Source organism: Pezoporus flaviventris, unplaced genomic scaffold (assembly GCF_033815535.1).
Source record: "Pezoporus flaviventris isolate CSIRO_AGI_PZ_B2104156 unplaced genomic scaffold, CSIRO_AGI_Pfla_v1 ptg000501l, whole genome shotgun sequence".
NCBI classification, from domain to species: Eukaryota; Metazoa; Chordata; class Aves; order Psittaciformes; family Psittacidae; genus Pezoporus; species Pezoporus flaviventris.
In genome coordinates, this window is record NW_026893048.1 from 188,363 (window position 1) to 213,122 (window position 24,760).

Consider the following 24,760-nt stretch of genomic DNA (forward strand, 5'->3'; position numbering starts at 1 on the left):
TCACTGCCTTTTTCTCCTCTGACGGTGCCCCATGCCCAGAGGCAGCAGATGTCCAACGGCAGCTCCATCACCCAGTTCCTCCTCCTGCCGTTCGCACACACGCGGGAGCTGCAGCTCTGCCACTTCTGGCTCTTCCTGGGCATCTCCCTGGCTGCGCTCCTGGGCAACGGCCTCATCATCACCAGCACAGCCTGCAACCAGCACCTCCACACCCCCATGTACTTCTTCCTCCTCAACCTCTCCCTGCTGGACCTGGGCTGCATCTCCACCACTGTCCCCAAATCCACGGCCAATTCCCTCTGGGACACCAGGGCCATCTCCTACACAGGTTGTGTTGCACAGCTCTTTTTCTTTCTCTTTTTCATTTCAGCAGAGTATTTTCTCCTCACTGCCATGTCCTACGACCGCTACGTGGCCATCTACAAACCCCTGCACTATGGGACCCTCCTGGGCAGCAGAGCTTGTGTCCACATGGCAGCAGCTGCCTGGGGCAGTGGCTTTCTCAGTGCCCTTCTGCACACAGCCAATACATTTTCACTGCCCCTCTGCCGAGGCAATGCTGTGGAGCAGTTCTTCTGTGAAATCCCCCAGATCCTCAAGCTCTCCTGCTCACACTCCTACCTCAGGGAAGTTGGGCTTCTTGTGGTTGGTGTCCTGATTGCTGTTGGCTGTTTTGTTTTCATTGTGGGGTCCTATGTGCAGATCTTCAGGGCCGTGCTGAGGATGCCCTCTGAGCAGGGACGCCACAAAGCCTTTTCCACGTGCCTCCCTCACCTGGCCGTGCTTTCCCTGCTTCTCAGCACTGGCATATTTGCCTGCCTGAAGCCCCCCTCCATCTCCTCCCCATCCCTGGATCTGGTGGTGTCAGTGCTGTACTCGGTGGTGCCTCCAGCAGTGAACCCCCTCATCTACAGCCTGAGGAACCAGGAGCTCAAGGATGCTGTGAGGAAGCTGGTGACCAGATATGTTTCAGCAGATATACGCTGCTTGCTTTAGCCTTGAAAGGGCTTCCAGTGTAGGTCATGACAGGCCATGTCTGTCTTTCCTGCTTTACGTTTGTTTTCCTATTTCAATTTCTGATGATGTTGTCTTCATAGAAATGTCAGTTTTCATTTCCTCCTAATTAAGTTGCCACTCGTGTTGTGTGACCCACAGACTTTGTGTCACTCTGGTCTCTGACTGTATTTAAGGGAAATAAATGATCCTGCAGCAACTTCTTCTCTGTGATATGTCCTCACATGACAGGAGTGAAGGGGAATGAAAGCAGCTTTCTGGCTGCTCCAGCTCTGGGATGGCTGCTCTGTGCCTGGAGCAGGAAGAGCTCTTGGGGAGCCCATTGAATGGGGCTGTTGTGCTGGTGTGGGGAGATGGGAAAGCATGGGGGGGCTGCAGAGCTCTCAGGGAGTCCTGGGCAGGGGAGCAGGGGACACAGGGGTCCTGCAGGGAGCTCCCCTGCAACGGCACAGGCTGGGGCTGCCTGGCTGAGAACAGCCCATGGAAAGGTCTGGGTGGGCCGGAGCTGGACAGGAGGCAGCAAGGGAGGACAGCAGCATCGGGGGCTGTATGAGCAGGAGCACGGCTGGAGAACAAGGGAAGGGATGATCTGGAATACTCCATACAGGTTTCAGATCCCCTGTTCAGAAATGCTATTGGCAAGCAGGAGGGGGTTTAGCAATGGGCCCTCAGGACAGGCAGGGACTGGAGCACGGTGCCTGTGGGGAGAGGCTGGGGAAGCTGGGCTTGTCCATCCTGGAGAACGGAAGGCTGATGGGGACCTGAGATCTTGGGAAGGGAAGGCTGTTGGGGACTGGCCTCCTGTAGCGGCAAGGAGGACATGGAGAATACAGAGCCAGGCTCCTCACCGTGGTGCCTGGTGGGAGGACAAAAGGCAGTGGGGGATAGTGACAGAGGAGAGGTTCAGCCAGGACAGAAGGAAACCTTGTTCCCATCAGCTCAGGCAAGTGCTGCATCAGGTCATTCAGAGAGGCTGTGCAGTCTCTGGCCTTGGGGATTTCCAACTCAGCCTGAATTGAGCCTTGAACCACTTGCTCTTACCCTGTTCATGATGGGTTGGACTTGAGACCTCCTGGGGTCCCCTCCAACCTCTGTTCACTTCTGATCCTACAATGATGGGCTTAGGAAAGGTCACAAAGATGCTCTAAGGGCTGGAGAACGTCTCCAATGGAAACGGACTGAGAGATGTGGGTGTTCAACCTGGAGAAGAGAAGGCTCCAGGGAGATATCTTAGCAATCTCTCCATATCTAAGCAGGGCCTACAAGAAATCTGGAGAGGGGTTTTTGCAAGGGCCTGCAGTGACAGAACAAGGGGGAATGGCTTTAAGCTGAAAACGGGGAGATTTACCTTGGACATTCAGATGAAGTTGTTCCCTTTGAGAGTGGTGGGACACTGGCACAGGGTGTCCAGAGAAGCTGTGTCTGCCCCATCCCTGGCAGTGTTCAAGGCCAGGTTGGATGGGAGTCAGCTTTGCTCTGAAGCAGTGCTTTGTCCGCCTCTGATGTCCACAAGGGATGACAGATGAAATCCAACTTCATTGTAAGGTTCACTACTTGTACTCATGACTCGAGTGAGTCTGGGCTGCACAAGAGAGGCTCAGCATGGCCTTAGAGTCATTTGGACTGTGTTATTTATTTACTGGCAGAATACTGCTGAGGTTGTTTTTTTTTTTGGGGGGTGGGGGGTATAAAACATTCTTTGTTTGACAGAAAATCAGAACAATATTGACACAGGGAGAAGTTCTCAGCTCCTTGTAGCTTAGTGCAGAGCAAGGAGGGCTGCAGTGTCCATCAGTCCTTTCCCATTTGCCCTCTGCTTACAACACTTGTGTATGATGCCTTCACACACAAATTGATCTTAAGAACCCCCACAAACACCTGCCCTGTGCTGAAAACAGGGGAGAACGGTTTCAAAGGGCAGATCACGGAGCTCTCATGGGGAGAAGCAAAGGACTGCGTGCAGCAGAGAACAGCCAGCAGCCACCTCCAGTCCCAGATGAGGCGCCCTGTCCCCAGAGCATGGTTTACCTTGCACCCAAGGACACCACATCTCCTTTTGGGTCTTCCCAATTAGTTCTCAATCCAGACCATTGCCTTTTCCCACTGCTCTCTCATGGTGCTTAGTTCTCTATACTGATGGCATCACCCATTCCTCTAGAAGCCTCCTTTAGATCAGCTTGCTGAGGGATATTCAATGCATCTCTTGAATTGACACTATAGTAGCAGCCTACAACTAGGTGAAATGTGGCTTCAGAGATGATGGAGGTTTTCTTGCTTGCAGGAAGAGAAGGAAACCTCTGCAAAGTGCAGCTTGGAAGGTTCAGACTCAAAGTTAGGAAAGAGAAATGTCTCCCAAAAGGTGGACTTGTGGTGCAAGAGGTCACCCAGAGGAAGTCTGGCTCAGCCCATGGCTTTGTGTTTCAAGGACCTGACAGCAATGGGTGCAGAGATGGGACTGCAGGTACAGAAATGCCAGGTGAGAGCTAGGTGGGAAAGCAAGATGGGGCTCAACAGCCTGAAGGGAAAGAGGTGCAGGCATGGGCCAGTGTAGGACAGCCTGCAGCAGAGATGACAGGGTTCTGGCATGACTGATAGGCCCAAAAGAACAAAAGGCCTCTGTGCCCTGGGCTATGGCAGTTGCCTCTTTCATCAAGGCCTATGAGGAGAACTTTCATTCTCAGGATTTCAGGCTCTGCTTCTCCAAGGGCTGTGGTCAGGGCTTGGCCTTTCTGCATCATCAAACAAACCAAGGGTTTTCTCACCATCAGACACCTGCACTTTCCCTTTGTCTCCTGTAATCACAGCCTGCAGTTACTTGCTTTAACGAGTCCCTGGGGAGGCTTTGTCAGTTACAGCCCTCAGTGGGGCCCATTAATGCTGCACACTCTTGGGGCTTTGTTTCTGAGTTGGACTTCTTGAGAGGTTTCCTCAGTCTCCTCTCAGCACCTGATGTTCACGGCCTCAGCCCAAATACACCGTGGGGCTCATTAAACCCTGATGAGCCATGTCTCACCTGTAGTTTTTGTCAAGTCTTCCAGATTGTCTTCCAGGGAACTGGGGAGGTTTCCGAGTGCAGGAAGATTACAAAGGGCATCTGATAGAAGTTATTTGAAAGGCTTACTTGAAAGGAAAACCTACGAAAGATGGGAGGAATGAAGGACGCGGTGTAACAGGCAGGACAGTGGCAGTGCCGTTACAGGGGAAGATCGGCATTCCTTTGGGATCCCCCTTGTGAAAGGCCATTGGATTGGCAGAGGTCCCTTGGGAGAGAGGGCAAGGACATGTTGTGCTTACCTTTGATAAAGGTGCCAAGGCCAACCCAGGGGAGCCCAGGCTGTACAAGCTGCCTTTGGTGAGGCGTGTGCCAGCATCAGAGTCCTCTTGGGTGACACCTCTGGGCACCTAAAAGCCGTCCGAAGGGTAACTGCTGCCTGGCCAAGCTGAGAGCCTGCAGTTGTGCATGAGGAGGCAAAGAGTGGATGTGGTTTCCCTCAGCTTCAGCACGGCTCTTGGCACGGTCTCCCTCAAGGCTGCTGTACCCAAGGGGTACACCACAGACATAACAATCCTCCTGTTCTTCTACTTGTCAATTAGTTTAACTGCAGCCCATCCTGGACACCTGCCATTCCCAGATACCCCTTATCTCTGTGTCCTGTTCTTCTAGCCTGTTTTTCTTAACTCATTTTGTACTAAGGTCATAAGGGCCTAAAACTACGTCAGCTGTAATGGTTTATCTTACATGAGAAAGAATTCTCAGCCTGTTCCCTAGCCGCGCTCTGTTTTTTTTCTGTGTATCATGCACCTCAGTAATTTTCCATTGCTACTGTTACAAAGCCATCAAACAACATTACTTAAAACTGATTCTAAAGGTATATATATTTTATTTTGTAATGTTTTGCCCCCCCCCCCTTGTCTCAAATTTCCCCTTTTTATGTCCTTTTGCAAATTCTTTTGCAACATTTTTTATATTACCATTACCGTCTAAAGACTTTTTGAAATAATTTCCTGTTTCTACTTGGTGCTTAATTTCGTTCCTTTGCCAATCTTCATAATTTATCATAGACCATTTACAAGACCAGAGGGAACGTTGTATCATACCGCAAGTAATCAATATTAAAACAAATAACATCAATATTCCTGCAACCGGTTGCCTCAACCAGGAGAGATCAGGTAACCATGAAGTGAAATTTTTCCGTATTTCTTCAAAACCCCAGGAGGTGTCATCCATGGCCAATTCATGAAATATCTTAGTTTGTTTCCAAATTTCCCCCAGATCTGTTTCGATTCTGCCACTTTAGTCTGTACAGGAACAACAACTTTCATTGATTATGGAAGAAACCCCTCCTTGTCATGCCAGTAACATGTCTAGAGCTATTCAGTTTTGTAATACCACTTTAGACAGGCTGGTTATCTCTTGTTGTTCTGCCTGAATTATATCAATGGTTTTACTTTCCATTTCCTCTATGGTTGCTGAGATATTTACAATTGCCTTCTCTGATTCACTTACTCCCAAAGATGGAATTAGCCCTCTTACAAAACTATGAAATGCAGTGTGCCATTCAACAATAGGGTTAAACCCTCTCTTAACCCGTTTAGCAAAACTTCTAATCCAGGTCCCAGAAGGATACCTGTTGATAATAGTAAAATTGGGTATTACAGCACCTAAGGTGCATGCCCCCTTAATTGGAACTCCAATTAATGGGAGATCCAGGCTTTCTCCTGATTTAGGCAACTGTGCACACACCCAACAGTCAGTACGATTAAAAACATTAGTAATATTCTGCACTAACTTCAGGTGTAAGTTCTGGTCCCAAGCTCGTGCCCCAGTTATCATATGAGTCCAAATTATGACCAACGCAATTTCATACGTAAGGGTCCTGAAGGTTCGATCCGCCATGTCTTCTCTGGCTCTGGTGCATTCTTAATTCTTGAATAATGTATCCGAGCAGGTTGTTCCTTTATCTTCACTGCTGTAAAGGTGGTCAGTAATATCGTAGAGGAGTCGTAGAAGAGTCATAGTGTTATAGAGGAGGCATAGAGGAGTCAGATGGCTAATAGACGGCTCATAGAGGAATCTTAGGAGTCATAGTAGAGTCATAATGGGGGTCATAGAGGGGTCATAGAGGCATCATAGTGGCATCATAGAGGTGTCATAGAGGAGTCACAGAGGAGTCGCAGGGGAGTCATGGAGGAGTCCTAGAGAAGTCATACAGGAGTCCTGGATGAGTCATAGAGGAGTCACAGAGCAGTTGTAGAGGAGTCATAGAGGGGTCATAGAGGACTTATAGATGGGTCATTGAGTGGTCATAGAGGAGTCACAGAGGGGTCATGGAGAAGTCATAGAGGAGTCATGGAGGAGTCATAGAGGAATCATGGAGGATTCATGGAGGAGTCATAGAGGAGTCATAGTATCATAGAGTCATAGGGGTGTCATGGAGGAGACGGAGGAGTCATAGAGGAGTCATAGAGAAGTCATAGAATCATAGAATCATAGAATCGTTAGGGTTGGAAAGGACCTTAAGATCATCTAGTTCCAGAGGAGTCATAGAGGCATCCAAGAGGAATCATAGGCGAGTCATTCACGAATCGTAGAGGAGTCATAGAATCATGGATGTATTATAGAGATGCCCTAGAGGAGTCCTAGACGAGTCTTAGAGGAGTCCTAGTGGAGTCATAGGGGAGTCTTAGATGGGTCATAGAGGAGTCAAAGAGTAGTCACAAAGGAGTCACAGAGGAGTCATAGAGTCATAAAGGAATCATAGTGGAGTCATAGAGGCCTCATAGAGGCATCAGAGCGGTGTCATAGAGGTGTCTTTGAGGCGACATAGAGGCGTGATAGATTAGTCATAGATGCGTCACAGAGGGGTCATAGGGAGGTCAATGAGGGGTCATAGAGGAGTCAGAGATGAGTCAGGAGTCAGAGAGGAGTCCTAGAAGAGTCATAGATGAGTCATATAGAAATTGTAGAGGAGTCTTAGACCAGTCAAGAGGAGTCATAGAGGAGTCATAGTGAAGTCACAGTGGAGGCATAGAGGAGTAATAGAGGAGTCAAAGAGGAGTCATGGTGGAATCATAAAGGTGTTGTTGAAGTGTCAGAGAGGAGTCATGGAGAAATCACAGTGGAGTCACAGAGGAGTCATAGAAGAGTCATAGAGGAGTCATAGAGGAGTCATAGAGGTGTCATAGAGGAGTCATAGAGTCATAGAGAAGTCATAGAGGAGTCAAAGAGGGGTCAATGAGGGGTCAGAGGTGAGTCATAGAATAGTCTTAGAGGAGTCATTGAGGAGTCACAGTAGAGTCACAGTGGAGTCCCAGTGGAGTCATAGAAGCATCATAGAGGCATCATAGGGGTGTCATAGATCCATTCAAGAGGAGTCATAGAGGAGTCATAGAGCAGTCATAGAGGAGTCAAAGAAGAGTCATAGTCATAGAGAAGTCATAGAGGAGTTGTAGAATGTTCATAGATGAGTAATAGTGGAGTCATAGAGGAGTCACAGAGGAGGCATACAGGACTCATACAGGAGTCATAGAGGTGTCATAGTGCCATAGACTCAGAGGAGTCTTAGAGGAGTCATAGTGTCATAGAGACATACAGGAGTCTTAGAGTAGACATAGAGCAGTCATAGAGAAATCAATAAGGTGTCAGAGCAGTCAATAAAGAGGTATAGAGGAGTCATAGAGGTTTTATAGAGAAGTCATAAAGGAGTCATAGAATCATAGAATAGTTAGGGTTGGAAAGGACCTTAAGATCATCCAGTTCCAACCCCCCTCCCATGGGCAGGGACACCATATGCTACATCATATCACCCAAGGCCTTGTCCAACCAGGTCTTGAACACTGCCAGGGATGGAGCATTCTCAACCTCCCTGGGCAACCCATTCCAGTGCCTCACCACCCTCACAGGAAAGAATTTCCTCCTTAGATCCAATCCAAACTTCCCCTGTTTAAATTTTAACCCGTTACCCCTTGTCCTGTCACTCCAGTCCCTAATGAAGAGTCCCTCCCTAGCATCCCTATAGGCCTCCTTCAGATACTGGAAGGCTGCTCTGAGGTCTCCACGCAGCCTTCTCTTCTCCAGGCTGAACAGCCCCAACTTCCTCAGCCTGTCTTCATACAGGAGGTGCTCCAGTCCCTGATCATCCTCCTGGCCTCCTCTGGACTTGTTCCAACAGTTCCATGTCCTTTTTATGTTGAGGACACCAGAACTGCACACAATGCTCCAGGTGAGGTCTCACAAGAGCAGAGTAGAGGGGCAGGATAACCTCCTTCGAACGGCTGGCAACGCTCCTTTTGATGCAGCCCAGGATACGGTTGCTTTCTGGGATGCAAACTCACACTGCTGGCCCATGTTCATTTTCTCATCAAGTAATAATAATGGGGCTCTATAAGGTATAATGGGGCTCTATGAGGCAATAATGGGGCTCTATGGGGCTATAATGGAATCTATGAGGCTGTAATGGGGTCTATGAGGCTATAATGGGGCTGTATTCAGTATAATGGGGCTCCATGAGGCTATAATGAGTTTTTTTGGGGCCGTAATGGAACTCTGAGGCTATAATGGGGTCTATGAGGTAATAATGGGGTTCTCTGAGGCTAGAATGCAATTATAATGGGGCTCTATGAGGCAATAGTGGGGTTCTATGGGGCTATAATGGGGCTATAATGGGGCACTATAAGGGAATAATGGGGCTCTATCAGGCAATAATGGGGCTCTATGGGGCTCTAAAAGTATCTAAGAGGCTGTAAGGGGTCTATGAGGCTATAATGGAGCTCTGTGGAGCAATAATGGGACTCTGTGAGGCTATAATCGGCCTCTATGGGGCAATAATGAGGCTCTCTGAGGCTATGCTGGGGTCTATGAGGCAATAATGAAGCTCTCTGAGGCTATAATGGGGCTCTATGAGGCAATAATGGGGTTCTATGGGGCTATAACGAGCTGTATGATGCAATAATGGGGTTCTAAGGAGCTATAATGGGGCTCTATGGGGATACAATGCAGCACTATGATGCAATAATGGTGCTCTATGAGGCTATACTGGAGTCTATGAGGCAATAATGGGCCTCTATGAGGTAATAATGGGGATCTATGGGGCTATAATGGGATGTATGATGCAATAATAAGGTTCTATGGGGCTATAATGAAGCTCTATGGGGCAATAATGGGGCTCTATGAGGCTATAATGGGGATCTATGAGGCTATAATGAGGTCTATGAGGCAATTATGGGGTTCTATGGGGCTATAATGGGCTGTATGATGCAATAATAAGGTTCTATAGGGCTATAATGGGGTCTATGAGGATATAATGGGGATCTATGGGGCTATAATAAGGCACTATGACACAATAATGGGGCTCTATGACACTATAATGGGGCTCTATGAGGCAATAATGGGGCTCTATGACGCTATAATGAGGCTTTATGAGGCAATAATGGGGCTCTATGTGGTTTTAAAGGGGCTCTATGATGCAATAATGGGGCTCTCTGAGGCAATAATGGGGCTCTATGGGGTTATAATGGGGCTCTATGGAGCAATAATAGGGCTACAGGAGGCAATAATGAGGCTCTATGAGGCTGTAATAGGTTCTATGAGGCAATAATGGGGCTCTATGGGGCTATAATGGGGCTCTATGAGGCAATAATGGGGCTCTATGGGTCTATGATGGGGCTCTCTCGGGCAATAATGGGACTCTATGGGGCTATAATGGGATCTATGAGGCAATAACGGGGCTCTACGAGGTAATAATGAAGCTCTATGACGCAATAATGGGGTTGTATGGGGGTTGTATGGGGCTCTGTGAGGTAATAATTGGGTCTATGAGGCAATAATGGGGCTCTGAAGCAATAATGGAGCTCTAAGTGGCAGTAATAGGGTTCTATGAGACAATAATGGGGCTATAATGGGGTTCTATGGGGCTTTAATGGGGCTCTATGAGGCAATAGCAAGGTTCTGTGGGGCTATAATGGGCTGTATGATGCAATAATGGGGTTCTATGAAGCTATAATGGGGCTCTATGAGGCAATAATTAGGCTGTATAGAGCCCCATTAATGCCTCACAGAGCCCCATTATTACCACATAGAGCCCCATTATTGCCTCATAGAGCCCTATTATTGCGTTATAGAGCCCCATCATTGCTTCATAGACCCCCATTATTGCCTCATAAAGCCCCATTATTACGTCGTAGAGCCCCATTATTGCGTTATAGAGCCCCATTATTCCTTCAGAGAGCCCCATTATTGCCTAATAGAGCTCTATTATTGCATCATAGAGCCCCTTTAAAACCACATAGAGCCCCATTATTGTATCCTAGAGCCCGATTATTACCTAACAGCCCCATTATAACCCCATAGAGGTCCATTACAGCCTCATAGACCCCATTATTGCCTCATTGAGCCCCATTATTGCCTCATAGAGACCATTATTGCCTTTTAGAGCCACATTATTGCCCCATAGAACCCCATTATTGCATCATAGAGCCCCATTATTGCGTCATAGAGCCCCATTTTAGCCTCATACAGCCCCATTATTGCGTCATAGAGCCCCATTATTGCCTCATAGACAGCATTATTGCCTCATAGAGCCCCATTATTGCATCATAGAGCCCCATTATTTCCTCGTAGAGCCCCATTATAGCCTCAGAGAGCCCCATTATTGCATCATAGAGCCCCATTATTGCCTCATAGAGCACCATTATTACCTCATAGAAACCCATTATTGCATCACAGAGCCTCAGTATTGCCTCATAGAACCCCATTATTGCCTCATAGAACCCCATTATTGCCTCATAGAAACCCATTATTACCTCATAGAGCCCCATTATTGCATCAGAGACCCCAATTATTGTCTTATAGAGCCCCATTATTGCCTCATAATGCCCCATTATAACTGCATAGAGCCCCATTATTACCTCATAGTGCCCCATTATTGCATTATAGAGCCCCATTATTGCCTCATAGAGCCCCATTATTGAGTCATAGTGCCCCATTATAACCGCATAGAGCTCCATTATTACCTCATAGAGCCCCATTATTGCATTATAGAGCCCCATTATTACCACATAGAGCCCCATTATTGCCTCATACACCCCATTATTGCCTCATAGAGCCCCATTATTGCCTCATAGAGTCACTTTATAACCACATAGAGCCCCATTATTGCCTCATAGACCCCATTATAGATTCACAGAGCCCCATTTTTGCCTCATGGAGCCCCATTATTACCTCACAGAGCATAATTACTTTTTCATAGAGCCCCATTATTGCATCATGGAGCCCTATTATTACCTCAGAGAGCCCCATTTTTGCCCCATAGAGCCCCATTATTGCTTCTATAGACCCCGATTATTACCTCACAGAGGCTCATTATTGCCTCATAGAGCCCCATTATTGCCTTATAGAGCCTCATTATTGCCTCATAGAGCCCCATTATTGCATCATAGAGCCCCTTTTAACCACATAGATCCCATTATTGTGTCATAGAGCCCCATTATTGCATCATAGAGCCCCATTGTTATGTCATAGAGCCCCATTATTGCGGCATGGAGCCCCATTGTTGCCTCATAGAGCCCCATTATTGCTTCATAGACCCCCATTATTGCCTCTTAGAGCCCCATTATTGCATTACATAGCCCCATTATAACTCCATAGAGCCCCATTATCGCTTCATAGATCCTTATTATTGCGTCATGGAGCCCCATTATTGCATCATAGAGCCCCTTTATAACCACATAGAGCCCCATTATTGCCTCATAGAGCCTCATTATTGCCTCATAGAACCCCATTATTGCATCATAGAGCCCCTTTTAACCACATAGATCCCATTATTGTGTCATAGAGCCCCATTATTGCGTCATAGAGCCCCATTGTTATGTCATAGAGCCCCATTATTGCGTCATAATGCCCCATTATAACCCCATAGAGCCCCATTATTACCTTATACAGCCCCATTATTGCTTCATTGAGCCCCATTATTACCTTGTAGAGCCCCATTATTGCGTCATAGAGCCTGAGTATTGCCTCATAGAGCCTCACTATTGCATTATAGATCCCCATTATAACTCCATAGAGCCCCGTCATAGCCCCATAGAACCCCATCATTATTATTTGATGAGAAAATGAACATGAGCCGGCTTCAGTGTGCGCTTGCAGCCCAGAAAGCCAACTGTATCCTGGGCTGCATCAAAAGGAGCATGACCAGCAGGTCAAAGGAGGTGATCCTGCCCCTCTGCTCTGCTCTTGTGAGACCTCACCTGGAGCATTGTGTGCAGTTCTGGTGTCCTCAACATAAAAAGGACATGGAACTGTTGGAATAAGTCCAGAGGAGGCCACGAGGATGATCAGGGACTGGAGCACCTCCTGTATGAAGACAGGCTGAGGAAGTTGGGGCTGTTCAGCCTGGAGAAGAGACCTCATAGCAGCCATCCAGTATCTGAAGGGGGCCTATAGGGATGCTGTGGAGGGACTCTTCATTAGGGACTGGAGTGACAGGACAAGGGGTAATGGGTTAAAACTGAAACAGGGGAAGTTTAGATTGGATCTAAGGAGGAAATTCTTTCCTGTGAGGGTGGTGAGGCACTGGAATGGGTTGCCCAGAGAGCCTGTGAATGCTTCATCCCCGGCAGTGTTCAAGACCAGGTTGGATGAGGCCTTGGATGATACGATTTAGTGTGAGGTGTTCCTGCCCATGGCAGGGGTTTGGAACTGGATGATCTTCAGGTCCTTTCCAACCCTAACTATTCTATGATTCTATGATTGATTGAATGATGGGGTTGATTGAAGGATGGGGTTGATTGAAGGATGGGGTTGATTGGCCACTGGGGTTGACTGAAGATTGGGGTTAACTGAAGGATGGGGTTGATTAGGGGATGGGGTTGATTAAAGGTGGAGTTGATTGAAGGATGGGTTTTATTGAAGGATGGGGTTGATTGAAGGATGGGGTTCATTTGTGACTGGGGTTGATTGATGTATGGGGTTGTAAATGATTAACTTCAAGGACGTTAGGCTTTGTTAGCAACTATTATGATGATGATGGCTTGACTTGATTTGGGAGGGGCTTTACCCACGCTTACTACAAGCGCGCTGATGACTAAAAAGCCAAGGAGCAGTGGGTTTTTTAGGTGAGGCACAGCATGCCCAGAACTGGCCCCGTCCTTTACGCCTGATGTTTGTCTGCCAGGGCCTAGCGAGCTTGGACGTTGACAGCAAAGTCCTCCGGTCGCAGGCTTGGTTAGAGTGTCCTTTTCTGAGATGGATGGCCTTACAGGGCCCAACGAGCTCTGTCTGCCCGGTTTGAAGTTAGAGCTGTCCTTCTCCTAGGATGGCTGCCCCAAGGCTGGTGAGCCCATCCTGCCCATGGACACACTTTGTCTGCCCCTTCAGTTGAGACCGGTCTGGAATGGGAGACCCTACGGGAGGCATGAGCCACCACCAGCGTAGCTCCCAACCTCACTGGGGCACTCTTCCCCCACGACAAGAGGGTGTCCGTGAAAGAGATAACCCCAGTATACCCCATTATACCCCATTATAACCGCATTATAATCCATTATATCCACACTATAACCCCATTATACCCCAATATACCCCATTATACCCCATCATAACCACATTATAACCCCATTATAACCCATTATACCCCATTGTAACCCCTTTATACGCCATTATAACACATTATACCCAATTATAACTTTATTGCAACCCATTATAATCTATTATACTTTATTATACCACCATTATATCCCATTATACCCTATTATAACCCCATTATAACCCATTATACCCCATTGTAACCCCATTATAGCACATTATACCCAATTATAACCCCATTACAACCCATTATACCCTATTATACTGCCATTACACCCCATTATAACCCAGTAAATGACCCTAAAAGTGCTGTTTTCACCCCAAAATGATGTTGACGGCAAAGGAGCCTTTAATGGGGGGGGCTCTCAGCCCCAGCGCCCGCAGCAGCCCCAAGGCGCCAGGGAGGGGCAGCAGCAGCGATGCTGCCGGATGGAGCTGGGATGGGTCCAGATGGAACCGAATTGGATCCCGATGGAGCCGGACTGGGTCTGAATGGAGCCAGATCGGATGCGGATGGGGCCGGGATGGGGCCGGATGGAGCCGTGTTGAGCCCAGATGGAGCTGGGTTGGGTCTGGATGGAGCCGGACTGGGCCCAGATGGGGCCGAATGGGATCAGGATGGAGCTGAATTGGGTTGCGATAGGGATGAATCATATTGGGATGGAGACGAATGGGATTGGAATGGGACCGAACTGGGTCCAAATGGAGCCGAATGGGATCAGGATAGGGATGAATGGGATCGGGATGCAACCGAATTGGATCTGAATGGAGCAGAATGGGATTGGGATGTGGCTGAACTGTGTCCAAAAGGAGCGGAACTGGATCGGGATGGGACTGAATGGGATCTGGATGGAGCTGAATAGGATTGGGATGGGAGTGAACCAGATTGGGATGGAACTGAATTGGGTCCAAATGGAGCTGAACGGGATCGGAATGGGAGTGAATTGGGTCTGAATGGAGCTGAGTGGGATTGGAATGGGACCGAACTGGGTCATTCTGGAGCTGTGGATCATGCCAGAACACCAGATCCTGATGGAGCCGAACCGGCTCATGCCAGGATATTGGATCATTCTGGAGCAGTGGATCACGATGGAGCCAAACTGGATCATCCTGGATTCCCAGATCATTCTGGAGCCATGGATCATTCCAGAGCTCTGGATCATTCTGGATCCCTGCATCATCCTGGATCCCTGGATCATTCTGGAACCTTGGATCATTCCAGATCCTTGAATCATCCTGGATCCCTGGATCATTCCGGAGCATTGGATCATCCCGAAACACCGGCTCATGTTGGAGCTGCACCAGGCCCTCTGGGAGCATGGAATCATCGCGAAGCACCGGCTCGTGCTGCAGCTCTGCCTCATTCCAGAGCCTTGGATCATCTGGGAGCACGGGATCCCATTGGCATCACAGCTCCTGGTCCCTGGGAGCAGATCCTATGGGATCTGGATCCAGATCTGGATGCTCCACACATGGACATGGATCCAGGTCCAAATCCGGTTGTAGGGGGGACCGCGGACACGGAATTCCATGGGGCTGGAAGAGCAGAACTGGGCTCCCGGAGGGGGGGCTCTGGGGTGGTGGGGAGAGACACCATTGCCCACCATTGCCCCTCATTGTCTCCATTGACCCTATTGGCCCCCATTACCCCCTTTGCCTCCCATTATCCCCATTACCCCCATTGCCCATTACCCCCAATGCCCCCCATTACCCCCATTGCCCCCACTCCCCCCCATCGCCCCTGTTACCCCATTACCCCCCATTACGCCATTGCCCCCCATTGCCACCCGTTACCCCCATTCCCAACTCACTTCCCACTGCTCCGCACTGGATCCAAAGATGGGGCTGGGGTTGCCCCGGTCCCGCCGCGCATCCGGTTGCGGCTCCCATTGAGGCTCCAGGGACCCCGGGTTCGAGCCCCGAGCTCCCGGGTTCGGGTCCCGAGCTCCCGGGTTCGAGCCCCGGTACCCCCGAAGCAGCTGCGAGAGCCGGGGGGGAAGCCCTGGTGCCCCCCCCACGGAGCAGCGCCCCCAGCACCGGGGCCCGGTGCAACAGCGCCCCCAAGCAGGCGGCCAGGACCCGCGCTAGGGGGTGTTGAGGGGCGGGCACTGGGACCCCCAAGTTATGGGGCGCCCCCTTTGTGCCCCCCAAGTCATTGGGCGGGGTCTGGGGATCCCCGTTTGCGCCCTCCCCCAAGTTATGGGGCACCCCCTTTGTGGCCCCCAAGGTATGGGGCAGGCTCTGGAAGTCCCCAATGGAGCCCCCCAAGTTATGGGGTGCCCCCTTTGTCCCCCCCAAGTTATGAAGCGGGGTCTGGGTCCCCCCTATGGAGCCCCCCTTTGTGCCCCCTAAGGTATGGGGCGGGCTCTGGGGGTCCCCCTTTGTGCCCCCCCCATGCTATGAGGCACCCCCTTCGTGCCCCGCAAGCTATGGGGCAGGGTCTGGGTCCCCCTATGGAGCCGCCCAAGTTATGGGGCACCCCCTCTGTGCCCCCCTCAAAGTTATGGGGCACCCCTATAGGGCGGGGGGTGCCGAGGCCCCGCCCCACGTGACCCGAGGTGACCTGGAGGGCGAAGAGCCCGCGGGGGTGGGGCAGGAGGTGGTGCCGGGTGATGACCACGTGACGCGGAGGGGGGGGAGGGGGCTGCGGGGGGGGGCGCGCAGGGGCCAGGATCGGGCCCGGGCCCCGCCCCCTCACCCCCCGCGCCCGCCCCAGTTTGGTCCCGTCCGGTTCCCGCCAATTTCGCCCATCATGGCGGAGCTGGAGCTCCCCTCCGATCCCGACCTGCGCAGGTTGGAGCCCGCGGGACCCCCCAGTGGGGGCTTTTGGGGTCCTGGGGGGGTTGGGGTGCTCCTGACCCCCTCTCTTTGTCTCCCCCCCACCTCCGGGCTGTGCACGGGGCCCTGTGCCCCCATCCGGGAGTACATCATGGGCCACGTGCGGCACCCGCGGTGAGGGGGGCACCCCAACATCTGGGGGGGAGGAACTGCAACATCTGGAGGGACCCCAAACCTCGGATCGGTCCCTAAAATACATGGCGGGGGGGGGAGGGGTGTTCCTATAGGATAGGTGCCTGTTAGGACCCCCCCAAATTCCATTGGGATCCCAACAACCCCCCCCAGCACCCCCCAATTCCCCCTTGTGACCCCCCCCCCCAACCCCTTCTCCCAGATCCATGCACAGGAGCCCAAATTCCTTTAGGACCCCTCCAAATCCCATTGGGATCCCCAGGAACCCCCAGTTCCTTCCCATGAGCCTCCCCGATCCCCCCAACTTCTCCTTTAACCCCCACCGCCCCCAGGTTTCTTCCTTAACTCGGGGCTCAGGTACCAGCACCTCAAGGAGATTCAGGTTTGGGGAGCGGGGTGGGGAGCGTTAGAGGGTTTGGGGGGGGCTCTGTGGGGTTTTGGGGGGTCCCACAGGGACCAAAACACCCCTCTGCACTCCAAAACCATCTCCCCTGCACCTCAAAACAACCCCCTGCATCCCAGAACGCCCCCCCTGCACCCAAGAACCATGCCCCCTGCACACCAAAACACAACCCCTGCACCCTAAAACCACCCCCATGCATCCCAGAAGCCCCATGGCACCCCAAAACCGCCCCCCTGCACCCCAAAACAACCCCCTGCACCCCAAAAGCACCCATTATGCACCCCAAATCTACCTCCACGGCACCCCAAAACAACCCCTGGCACCCCAAAAGCACCCACTGTGCACCCCAAAACAACCCCTCTGCACCCCAAAACCACCCTATGGATTCCCCCATGCACCCAAAACCCTCTCAAGGACCCCCCCCCGAATGCATCCTGCAGCCCGGTTTCCCCCCTTGCAACCCAAAACTGCCCTGGGCCCTCCCCCATGATCTTTTCCTCCCCACTCCTGAACCCCAGAACCCTTTAGGGACCCCCTCTATACTTTAAACCCCCCTGGGTTTTCTTCTGAAGCGGGCGCTGGGCTCATAGGGGTCCTTAAAGCCCCCCCCACTCTCCCTAAACCCAGTGCTGAGACCTTTCGGGGTGCCCCCCCCCCCAACCTCCATGGTCCCTGCAGCCCTTTTGGGGTCCCCAAAATGGGATCTGGACCCCTTTGGGCCCCCCAGTCTCCCCTCAACGTTTGGCTTTGGGGCCCCCCTTGCCCCCAGGTTGATGCTGGAGGCCACGGGGCTCTCAGGGGCTCGGGGGGCCCAGATCCAGCAGGGCCCAGAGCTACGGGGCAGCCCCATGGACTCCCCAGAAGCTGCCCTGGGGCCACTGAGGAGGCAGCTGCAGGAGGGGAAGCAGCGGCTGGTGGGTGCCAACGGGGGAATATGGGGATTTGGGGGGGTCCTGATGGGCTTGGGGGGGTCAGGGAAGTGGAATTTGATGGTTATGGGGAGGGGTTGGGGTCCCTAAAGGGCCCCAGCGCGGCTTTTTGGGAGGGATGAGGGATATGTGGGGGTCCTGGAGGGGGATTTTGGTTCTATAGGGGATGACATGGGGGAGTTTGGGGCTTTAGGGGGAATTTTGGGGGTGCTGGGAGGGGGATCTGGGGGTTATGGATGGGTTTGGGGTTAAGGGAGAGGCTTGTGGGGAAATCTGGGGCGATATTTAAGGTGTTTGGGGGTCTTGGGGGGTATTTGGGTCCCTCCCATGGCTTTGGGGTCCCTCATTTCCTTGTGTCCCCCCCTCCATCCCTTCCAGTCCCGTCGCTGGATCCAGCTCCGGGCTCTGGCCGCATCCAATGGGAAGCTCCAGGCGCAGCTGCGCCCCCTGCAGGCCCAGGTGAGCAAAGAGGTGGAGGGGGGAGCGTGGCCTCACCCCTTTGGCCACGCCCCTTTCAGGCCCTAGGGAGAAGGGCTGGGGCTGCTGGAAGCGCTGAGCATGCTGGACTAAAAGGACACAAATTAAGTAGGCCCCACATTAATAACATGTAAATAAGGAAGTAACGTGTAAATAAGGTCAGCCCTACATGAAGTGCCTGTGAATAAAGAAGGTCCTACGGTAATTGCATGTAAATAAGGGGTGGATAACGATGGTGGGATGAGAAATGGGGAGGGATGGAGGGAGAGGGGGAGAAATGGCAGGAATGTGGGGAATGGGGGTGGGAAAAAGGGGGAGGGGGAATGGGGGGCATAAGGGGGGGAGGGGAGAAAATGGGTAAGTGGTGGGGGAGGGGAAGAGGGGACAAATGGGGGGGGGGAGGGGCGAGGAAAGGCCCCAAATTCAGCCCCATGGGCCGTCGCCTGGCAACGTGCCGGAAGTGATACGCAGAGACCCCGTTGATAGGCAACAAACCCGGAAGTGCGGAGAGCATCGCGGAACGGGGATGGGGAAAGGCCGAAACACGTGGGGGAGAGGGGGCCTCGATTTCCTGTGAAATCTTTATTTATTGGTTAAGTTTCCTTTTTGTACATTCTTAAGGTGACCCCTCCCGCCTCCCCTCCCCACCCCCCCACCCCCCCCCCCCCGCGCTATTTACATCGGTGTCAATAAGGCTTTGGATAGACCCCCCCCCCAACCCCCCCTTTATCCTCCCCTCTCCCATCCGGGGTATAAAGAGGGGGGGAGGTGCCACACCCCAACACCCCCTGGTGGGGGATGGGAGGTTGTGTCCATTGGGCACCCTCCCCCACCCCCCTCTTTTTGGGGTGCTCGGGGGGAGGTGAGGCCCATCCCCCCCCTTCCCCCACAGACAGCTCATCAACAGGCACTTAATGATCCCCCCCCACCTTCCCCACCCCCGTTTTTGGTTACATGAAGCCCCGAGGGAGGGGAGGGCTCTCCTGCACCGGTTACTGCAGGGCTCTCCCTCCTTAAAGAGCCCACGCTCACCGTGGGGGCCCCGTCACAATGGGCAAATCCAGAGCGACCGCCACGGCTTTGGGATGGCGGCAGCATCGTGCCCATGGCCACTGGGCACCCAGGGGTGCTCCGGGAGTGGCTGCGGGGGGACCAGCCTCTGCCCAGCCGGCTCGGGGAGGTCCCTCACGGGCTGCTCTTCCTCAGTGCCTTTGGTCCGGAGGTGGAGCATGCGAGGGGTCACAGCTCAACGTGGGCCATGGAACAGGGCGTCACGGCCACCTACGAGGAGTGGAGAGGGACCGACGTTGGCACAGCAGAGAATCATGGAATCCCAGAGTGGGCTGGGCTGGGCTGGAAGGGACCTTAAAGCTCACCCAGCTCCAACCCCCAGAGGCACGGGCAGGGACACCTTCCACTAGAGCAGCTTGCTCCACGGCCCTGTGTCTCTGTGCACTCCCAGGGCATCCTGGGGATACCCCTAGAGAATCCCAGAGAATGCCTGCAGCACCTCCAGAGCACCCCATGGACCCAGTCAGAGCTCCTGCATCACAATGACCTTGGGGACATGGAGACCACAGGGGTGGCTGATTCTGGAACTCCCCGTGTTCAGGTGTGTGAGGTCACAGAAGCCCACAGAACCCTCCAGCAGAGGCACCGGGAGACGACAGCTGCCCCACGGAACACAAGCTACCGGTGGAGGAGGCAAGAGCAGCTCCTCTGGTGGTTCCCGTCTTGGTGTCTCGGAGCCGGTGCCGCCTGTGGACACAGGAGCGTGGAAGGAGGTGGGCGGCGATGGCGATCTTGGGGTGCTGTAGGAGTTGCCAGAACACCTCAAGAGACTTCCCCAGAGTGGCTGCTTTGGACTCGGTGTGTGAGTTGGGCTGGCTGAGCCGGCAGCGGAGCGCTGCGGCTGCCGAGGGATGATCCTGGGATCTGCCCTCATTTCTTGTGGGGAGAGCAAGGGCCTGTGGGGATGGGACAAGGGGGAAGGATTTTAACGTGACAGAGAGGGGAGACTGAGATGAGATCTTAGAAGTTGTTCCCTGTGAGGGTGGTGGGACAGTGGCACAGGGTGCCCAGAGAAGCTGTGGCTGCCCCATGGCTGGCAGTGTTCAAGACAGAGCTGAAAATGCCCTGACTCTTTCCTTGGTACATGATTGAGTTGCAGGTTTTGTTCCATTTTTGGCTAAATCTGAACTATTTATGGAAGTTTCTAGCCTATTTTAAGCTTTTCCTGGCTATTTCTTAACTGGTTTAGGCTGTTTAGAACCCTTTTTCCCCCAATTCTAACACTTTTTGAACCATTTTGACCTTTTCCAAACTTTTTTGTCCATTTCTCACTAATTTCTTGCCATTTCTAACCCATTTTTGCTCTTTCCTGACTCGGTTTGAGCCATTTTTGGCCATTCCTAGCCCAGTGGTGCCAATTTCTAACCCATTTTAAGTCTGGCTATTTCTAAAAAAATTATGGCCATTTCTATCCTAATTTTGGCCATTTCGTACCAGTTTTAAGCTTTTTTTTGGCTATTCCTAGTCCATTCTTGCCTGCTTGTCCCCTGTTTGAAGCATTTTTTTACCACTTCTAAACAATTGATGACCGTTTCTATCTTATTTTTGCCCATGTCTTACCAGTTTTAAGCCATTTTTGGCAATTCCTAAAGAATTCATGGCCATTTCTAGCCTGGTTTCAGCTTTTCTTAGCTATTTCTTAACTGGCTTGAGCTATTTCTAACCTTTTTTTTTGCCCAGTTCTAACTGTTTTTAAGCCATTATGGCCATTTCCAAACCGTTTTTGTCCTGTACTTACCAATTTCTTTCTAACCCTTTTTTTTGCACTTCCCTAACTTGGTTTAACCCATTTTTGGCCCTTTCTTGACCCACTTTAAGTTTTTTTTTGGCTATTTCTAAACAATGGCTGGTCATTCTCACCTTATTTTTGCCCATTTCTTACCTGGCTTATGCCACTTTTGGCTAATGCTTGACTTTTTTATGGGCATTTTGAGCCTGGTTTAAGCTTTTCTTACCTATTTCTAAAGTGGCTTGAGCTATTTCTAACCCTTTTTTGCCCAATTCTAACTCATTTTAAGTCATTTTGGCCATTCCCAATCCATTTCTGTCCAGTTCTTACCAATTTTTTTTTTGTTCCTAACTCAGTTTTTGCCCTTTCCTGACTTAGTTTAAAACATGTTTGGCCCTTTCTAACCCATTTCAAGTCTTTTTTGGCTATTTCTAAACAATTGCTGGTCATTCTTATCTTATTTTTGCCCATTTCTTACCAGTTTTATGCCAGTTTTGACTAAGTCTGAATAGTTTCTTGCCATTTCTAGTTTGGTTTAAGCTTTTCTTAGCTATTTCTAAACTGGTTTAGACTTTTTTTAACCCTTTTTTTCCCAGTTCTATCTCTTTTTAAGTCATTTTGGCCATTTCCAAACCATTTCTGTCCATTTCTTACTAATTTCCTGTCATTTCTAACCCGCTTTTGCCCTTTCCTGACTTGGTTTAAACTATTTTTGGATTTTTCTAACCCATTTTTGCCCTTTCCTGACTTGTTTTAAACTATTTTTGGCTTTTTCTAACCCATTTTAAGTTTTTTTTTTAAGTCTGAATGGTTTCTTGCCATTTCCAGCCTGGTTTAACTTTCTCCTAGCTATTTCTAAACTGGCTTGAGCTATTTCTAACCCTTTTTTGCGCAATACTGACTCTTTGTAAGCCATTTTTGCCATTTTCAAACCATTTTTCTACATTTCTTACCAATTTATTTCTATTTCTAACCCGTTTTTGCCCTTTCCTGACTTAGTTTAAACCATTTTTGGTTCTTTATAACCCATTTTAAATCTTTTTTTTGGCTATTTCTAAGCAATTGCTGGTCATTCTTGTCTTATTTTTGCCCATTTCTTGCAGGTTTTATTCCATTTTTGGCTAAATCTGGACTATTTATGGAATTTTCTAGCCTGGTTTAAGCTTTTCTTACCTATTTCTGAACTGGCTTGAGCTATCTCTAACTCTTTTTTTGTGCAATACTGACTCTTTTTAAGCCATTTTGGCCATTCCCAAACCCTTTCTGTCCAGTTCTTACCAATTCCTTTCTATTTCTAACCTGTTTTTGCCCTTTCCTCACTTGGTTTAAACCATTTTTGGCCCTTTCTAACGCATTTTATGTCTTTTTTGGCTATTTCTAAACAATTGCTGGTCATTCTTATCTTATTTTTGCCCATTTCTTGCCAGTTTTATGCCATTTTTGACTAAGTCTGAAGAGTTTCTTGCCATTTCTAGTTTGGTTTAAGCTTTTCGTAGCTATTTCTAAACTGCTTTATACTATTTCTAACCCTTTTTTGCCCAGTTCTATCTCTATTTTAGTCATTTTGGCCATTTCCAAACCATTTTTGTCCTGTTCTTACCAATTGATTTCTGTTTCTAAACCATTTTTGCCCTTTCCTAACTTGGTTTGAACCATTTTTGGCTCTTTCTGACCCTTTTAAGTTTTTTTTTGTCTATTTCTAAGCAATTGCTGGTCATTCTTATCTTATTTTTGCCCATTTCTTGCAGGTTTTATTCCATTTTTGGCAATTTCTGAACTATTTATGGAAGTTTCTAGCCTGGTTTAACTTTTCTTACCTATTTCTAAACTGGCTTGAGCTATATCTAACCCTTTTTTTTTGCGCAATACTGACTCTTTTTAAGCCATTTTGGCCATTCCCAAACCCTTTCTGTCTAGTTCTTACCAATTTCTTTCTGTTTCTAACCTGGTTTTGACCTTTCCTGACTTGGTTTAAACCATTTTTGGCCTTTTCTAACCCATTTCAAGTCTTTTTTGGCTATTTCTAAGCAATTGCTGGTCATTCTTATCTTATTTTTTCCTATTTCTTAGTAATTTTATGCATTGTTGGCTAAATCTGAACGGTTTCTTGCCATTTCTAGCCTGGTTTAAATTTTCCTAGCTTTTTCTACACTGGCTTGAACTATTTCTAACCCTTTTTTGTGCAATACTGACTCTTTTTAAGCCATTTTGGCCATTCCCAAACCCTTTCTGTCAGGTTCTTACCAATTTCTTTCTATTTCTAACCATTTTTGCCCTTTCCTGACTTGGTTTAAACCATTTTTTGCCCTTTCTAACGCATTTTATGTCTTTTTTGGCTATTTCTAAACAATTGCTGGTCGTTCTTACCTTATTTTTGCCCATTTTTTGCAGGTTTTATTCCATTTTTGGCTAAATGTGAACTATTTATGGAAGTTTCTAGCCTGGTTTAAGCTTTTCCTTGCTATTTCTAAACTGGCTTGAGCTATATCTAACCCTTTTTTGTGCAATACTGACTCTTTCTAAGCCATTTTGTCCATTCCCAAACCCTTTCTATCCAGTTCTTACCAATTTCTTTTCTGTTCCTGACTCAGTTTTTGCCCTTTCCTGACTTGGTTTAAACCATTTTTGGCCCTTTCTAACCCATTTTAAATCTTTTTTTGGCTATTTCTAAACAATTGCTGGTCATTCTCATCTTATTTTTGCCTATTTCTTAGTAATTTTATGCATTGTTGACTAAGTCTGAACAGTTTCTTGCCATTTCCAGCCTGGTTTAACCTTTTCTTAGCTCTTTCTAAACGGGCTTGAGCTATTTCTAACCCTTTTTTGCCCAGTTCGAACTCTTCTTAAGTCATTTTGGCCATTTCCAAACCATTTTTGTCCTGTTCTTACCTATTTCTTTCTGTTTCTAAACCATTTTTGCCCTTTTCTAACCTGGTTTAAACCATTTTTGGCTCTTTCTGACCCTTTTAAGTTTTTTTTGGCTATTTCTAAACAATTGCTGGTCATTCTTACCTTAGTTTTGCCAATTTCTTACCAGTTTTATGCCATTTTTGACTAAGTCTTAACAGTTTCTTACCATTTCTAGTTTGGTTTACGCTTTTCTTAGCTATTTCTAAACTGGTTTAGACTATTTCTAACCCTTTTTTGCCCAGTTCTATCTCTATTTTAGTCATTTTGGGCATTTCCAAACCATTTTTGTCCTGTTCTTACCAATTTCTTTCTGTTTCTAAACCATTTTTGCCCTATTCTAACCTGTTTTAAACCATTTTTGGCTCTCTCTTACCCTTTTAAGGTTTTTTTTTTGGCTATTTCTAAGCAATTGCTGGTCATTCTTACCTTATTTTTGCCCATTTTTTCTTGCAGGTTTTATTCCATTTTTGCTAAATGTCAACTATTTATTGAAGTTTTCAGACTGGTTTAAACTTTTCTTACCTATTTCTAAACTAGCTTGAGCTATATCTAACCCTTTTTTTGTGCAATACTGACTCTTTTTAAGCCATTTTGGCCATTCCCAAACCCTTTCTGTCAGGTTCTTACCAATGTCTTTCTATTTCTAACCTGGTTTTGCCCTTTCCTGACTTGGTTTG